Source organism: Amblyomma maculatum, chromosome 11, assembly GCF_055883805.1.
Source record: "Amblyomma maculatum isolate TAMU_Amacu chromosome 11, ASM5588380v1, whole genome shotgun sequence".
NCBI classification, from domain to species: Eukaryota; Metazoa; Arthropoda; class Arachnida; order Ixodida; family Ixodidae; genus Amblyomma; species Amblyomma maculatum.
Window position 1 is genome coordinate 4,615,209 of NC_139354.1, and position 6,256 is coordinate 4,621,464.

A 6,256-nucleotide genomic window follows, 5' to 3' on the forward strand; every position below is an offset into this window, starting at 1 on the left:
TTCATGGGCTTATAACTGCTAACTGGTGTACATTAGTGACAGACATGGCAGCTGAAAATTTTTTTCTGAAGAACTTCTGCTTAAGCATTTTTGAAAGCACTTTGTGAAACATCAGCTGTCTTTGAGACACAAGGATACATTTTGAACGTCGCTTCTATATCATGTGATTGATGTCAGATTTTTAAAGCCAGGTTTTGTGGTACTTTGCTAGGTTTGAGAATTAAATGCCGTAATACTCAGCAGCAGATCACTTTTCATACTGTGACTGTCATCATGACAATCCTTTGTTGCATGATTCGAGCACCCTTGGAGTCACAGATGCTAGAGCATTCCAAGTAATCTACACATTTCTATGAAATACATCCTTTGCAGACTGTGTATCACTCTTTACTCAACCACTAAAAGTAGAAATAAATAAGGGCAGGAAGGAAAGGGAAGCCTCATCTCACTAGCAAACATTTCAACAAAAGGACTTATGCACTAGAAATTAAGTGACTATGGCACCACACCTGAAAACAATATTACAATGGGATCATCAAATTAATAATCTTTCACTTGTTCAGTTCCCAGAATAGAAATTTAATGCAGATATTTAAACTAGTTTAGAAGCAACACCTTCAGAAACACAAGAAACGAGAAAAAACTATTGGCAAAGACATTTAATACTGCATGCATATGAGAATGCTACAGCACAACATTGTAATATGTTACTTCATAAAGTTTTGTCTCACTATGCTCCTTAATGACTACAAGTTACAACTATGCATAATGCTTGTACAAACACCACAAGTTTCATTATTTCATTATGTTACTTTGTAAAGTACTGAGTCATGATATGGCTGACCAATCAATGTCAAGCCATGTCACTTGCCAACTACTGCGAACCAGAAGCATGCTTGTGATTTATTTAACGAATAGACAGATGAATTTTAATTAAATAAGGCTAGTAAAGCTTTTAAATTAAGAACACAGATGGCATAAAGTTTTGCTGCCCAGACTTGCTGGCAGTATTAAAACAGGTGACTGAAGTTTGGTCATCTATTCTTTTGCTGAGGTACAAACTGGAAATTGCTGAATGTGGCACCAATCCTCTGTTCAAATGTGCGCTACGTTACTGCCTTCTGTTGAGCCCTGCTCCGTTTTCTTAGAATGCTATGTTGGAGAGTAAGAAAACAACTCATTTATAGCATTGAATCCCTTAAGGGTTGACACTGAGGGAAACTGCAGGCCAGAAGAATAACATTTGGAAAAATAGAGGAGGGTAAGAACACACCAATGTTCTGGACATCAGCCTAATTTATAATCGTGGGGAAAGTAGTTAACGAGCACATTGCTATATTTCACGAAGTATTCATCTTTTTCTGGCCTGGCCACACATTTTGTTAGATATGTTCACAGCATGATAAGAATGGTTACAGAGAGGGTACAAACACGGTAGCAAAATTACTACACTTCTAAAATTTTATTGGAAAAACCAATGTCGAAGTATAACCCAGTCGTTTCCTCGTGGAAATCTATTGTAGTTTTCCAGGACTGCCAGTTGATCACATGTGCATTAACAGTGAAAGTGCAATCACAGTGACTGCCAGCTTATATTTTTTATATATATAAAACACCTCAATAAGCCCACTTTTCACCTCATCTATCCATGTCCAAAAAACATGGTTTTCTGAAAAATGGGTTTGCATTTGCACTCTCGAAAATAAATTGCAAGATGCCTATTTTTTCTTTCTTTGACGAGAGTTAGTTGAGCATAGCCTTTTACAACAACCTGTTTACACAAGATGACCTTTTTTACAAGTGGAATACTCTAAACTGCCATGGTAGCACGCTGTCTGAAACAGAGGTCATGCTATATAGCATATATTAGTTTTGTCTTTTCCCCATCACCGGGCATATTTTCCACAACTTGTTCGGAGAAGAGAAGACCCCATTTATGCTGTACCTGCTTACATTTTTTTTAATTTGTGGAATACCTTCTGGTGATCCATGTTTATGAAATAAATTGACACCACCGGCCCAAACTCCTACGCTTCTGCATATACTTTGTCCTCCTTTGCATTTAACAAGCTATTTGAGCACAGCTTCACACAACTCTGCAAGAAATATGCGCAGGAGAGCCACACTACAAAATACAGCTGCACGACTCCTCTACACACCCCACTTTTGTTAATTAACTTTGTTCCTCCCAGTATAACCAACTGCACCAGCAGGATGTCATTAAGTGATGCAACTGTGGCACCCCAGTTGGAAAAAAAGAAGTGTGGCAGTTGGGCGGCCTTTTCTGGCACCTGTCTGCTGCATAAGAGGTCACTATACCAAGCTCTCAAGATGACAGCTCTGTAATTTTCCATAAGTTATCCTCAGGAGAGTGGCCATGCAAGATACTACGTGTACCAGGAAACAGTCTTTTGGTCATCAAAGAGAATAAATTTGTCCAGAAAAACTTGCATTTAAAGCATAAGACGTTCGACTTTTACGAATAGAACTATCATAGCAAAAATTTCAGATTAGGAAATCAACAGGTGTGATGCCAAATCTTTCTGACATAAAAGAAAAAGAAAAAAAGCCGATAACATCGATACTTACCACCATCAAAGCAGCATAATATAAGGCGAAGTCAAATGAATTTCTTTTTGACGTTTCATTTGGCTCATTAAATTCTGAGCTGCATTTTGGTCTCGAAGTTTCTGCGAGCCTCTACAATGATCATAAACATAATTAATTGAATGATCATAAACATAATTAATTGTACCCACTGTAGTGTCAATAATGATAAACTCTTGACAAACTATATAAACATGCAAATGAATAAAAAACTTGAGATGAAAAGGCTGCATACCAATGGTCATCACTACTGTGCGAGGGAACTATTGAGCATAAAATAGAAACTGGAATTTAAACCTATTCATGCATTGCCAAACTCATGTCCAACCTTTTCAGTTAATATGCCAAGCTACAGAAAGTAGAGCAGGAATTTTGATCTAATCAGGGTATTCTTTACTTGATTCAGTGATGGAACTACTTAAATGCGCTTGATTTATCTACCTTCGCAGCATACCTTAAAAAGATATGAGCCTGACTTAGCCTGACATGACAGTGCTACAGATCAAGGAATAACAGTTATTGTTCTAAATTTCATACACACTTTGCTGCACTGAATGAGTAGAATGCCTTGAACAATGGCTGTGCAGCAGTCAACTGTTTTGTAATAAAGACGAGAAAAATTGCCTAGCCTAAAAACTCTTCCTAAAGCCAACATGACAAGCTTGTATGGTTACACGTATGCCGAAGGCTAAATTACGTTCTGTAGATACAAGTTTCTTGACAAGAACAACAAGCTGGGCAAATTGGCAGGGATCCATTGGTGAATAAATACAGCCCACAAGAAAGGTCAGAACAGTGACATATGACACATACAGTACTGAGCTCAACACCGAACTTTAACCAAGGAAAAGACTAAGAATGGTGCGACCTGTATGAACCATGAAGTCGCACATGAAACTGCAATTAAAAAACAAATATAAACAATGTGGCTATCCAGCTGCTCAACGCATTTTTTGTCAAGCCACATTATTCGCTTACTATTTCTCAATATCACGGTGACATTTGCATCACAGTGATTGTATTTAATGAATGTTTGGAATATGCATGTCCTTCTTTTGCAGTGCGATGTAGTAGCAGCGATGCCTGCACAAATGGCCTCGACCCGTTTGGAGGATGCGTCCTCAAAATACAATGGTTCAATGTAATCAAAGGTCAGAGAAAACACTGATGCAAGAAATAAAAACATGTAGGAGTTTGAAGAGAGTAACGCAATCTCAAAAACTAAAAGGTCAGTGACACGCAAAGTAGTGTCCAAAACAGCATGACCTGGCCAATGCGTATACTTTTTGGTGGTGTGAAGTTTAAGGAAGGCTAAATTGAAATGATGTGATTAAGCTGTTTTCGAAATGGGGATTTCCAATTATCATTGCACCTACCGCTGCGCGTATGCCTGAGGTGTACGAGCACCATTGTTCTGTGCAATTTAGGTTCAGAGAGGTCTATTTGGACGACGGCTGGCATTGTGGGTTGTAGTTAAACGTGACTCCCTGTCTGCTTTGACAAGATTTTACTCTGTTGGTTAGTACTGGGAGCGAGGACATATCGTGGTGCCACCTCTCGGAAGTGCCCGCATGACGAACTATGTGGGATAACACACGTTGAACTGAAGTTGTAGGATGCTGTCCTAGGCAGTTTAGTTGCGAATTAGTATTGCGTTCATTTATTTATTTATTATACAGTCTGTTCTGGGCTTGTATAAGTTTAACTAGAAGTATTAAACCCACTCATTCGTTAAGAGAGCATTTCACTGAAACAGCAAGTTGTCGAAGTTGGCGACTTTCAACTACTGCAACGAAGACGTTCATTGGCAGCAGCATTGCTGTTATAGAAAAAAAAACGAAAGCTGCCACACAACTAGTCAGAGGTAAGCGGTAAATGAATCCAGGTAATAAGATTCCTCTGCAAGAGCACTGGCACTGTCAGAAGTGTCACCGCTTACCTTCTCCCTTTAATGTAGTAGAGCAGACAAGTTGGTCAGTGGGAAAGACGTGGATTAATTTTTATAGAAATTGTAAAGAAGTGAGTTCCACACAATGAATTACTGTACACTAGCTACCGTCATTGGCAGTTTGGTTCGGGCGCATATTTGATTTTCCCGCATAAGGTGGTTTTGTTCACTCATACCTCCACACATTACAACATGCATGTAATTCTCTCTTTTATTCACATACTCTGTCATTTGAAATTACTACAGTATTGGAGACACTGATTTAGACAATTTGATTATGCATACCGCCTGTGGCTGACGATTATGCCTGTGGCTGACGAACAGTTCATTTCAGTGAAACTTCCCTGTCAGTGCCTTCATTCGAATAATTTGAGTCCTGGTTTTCGCACGATCCTTCCTTTCTCTGGGAGGGTACTGCTCCATGAAGCCAGCACCTTTTCTATCCTGCCAGCAATAGGTCTTCATTAGCTTCACAGGTGATTAGCACAAATTAAAAATTCATGGGGCATTTTAATGATTTAAAGTGCACAGAGGCGAAAGCCCATTGCGCAATTGTGACGTCCTCGCGCGTGCATGCGTTTAAGATGTCTTAAAGCCTACTAATTAACTAATTATCACTGACTAATGCCTAATTATTACTAATTAAGTAGTTACCATTGGCTGATTAACTAATTATTGTTAACTAGTGTTCATACACCTACTACTACATCATTGATTGATTAATTATCAGAACTGAAACCATCCTAATCCTTCTGAAGATGATTGACACCTGTTATGGATGTACGCACGGGCACGTCGGTGAGTCATGAGCCATAAAAGGCGTTCACCTTAAAACACACACGCCATTCCTTCTGCCGCTCACCAAACTGTTTAGCAGCAACTGCATGAGCGAAATTTTGCTCGCTGAAATATTTGCCTGATTCTTTGCCTATTGAACTCTTGATTACGGAAGGTTCCGTGTAGGAATCATTTTGTTAGCGGTAAAAACACATGGACACAAAGAACACGATACATAAGGAACACCAGCTAGTGTCCCTTGTGTATCGTGTTCTTTGTGTCCATGTGTTTTTACCGCTAACAAAATGATTCCTACAAGAAATTACTAACTACCCACCTTGCAGTTTTAAGGAAGACTCCGTGATCGTTATTCATGTAGCCATGGGAGCTTGTACCGAGTTCCGTCGCTTACATCCAGGTACAGAGCAGTAACGGACCGTGGCAACATCTTAAATAAACTTCAGCAACCTCAGCAGCGATGCAAGATCAAAAAGTGCAAAGCTGGCACTTGTTATCAAGCAAAACTTTAGAAATTAATGTGACTATTAGTTTTTAAAACGCACAAATTCAAACGAGCATCTGCTCCAGCTGCAGTAAGAGAAGTCACGTGATCCCACTTGCTCCCCTAGGAGCGCCGTTTGCTCCAGTTGTGGCGCTTGTGCCCAATACTGTATGTATCTTGGGAAATTTCAAAAGGAGGACATTTCTATCAAAGCATCTTTAGTACCCATGCTAATGCATTCAGGTGTATGCTAACCTATTTCATTTAGGGAGGATTCCTTTAAATGTGATGGTCCATCTTTTTTTCCTGGTTAGCTGAGTTCTATGGCAACAAAGGAAGAGTGACTGCTCTGGACATGTGATGGTACTAGGCTAAGACACCAGACCATGACAAATTGGTCTTCAACTAAGGAGTTTCTGAGA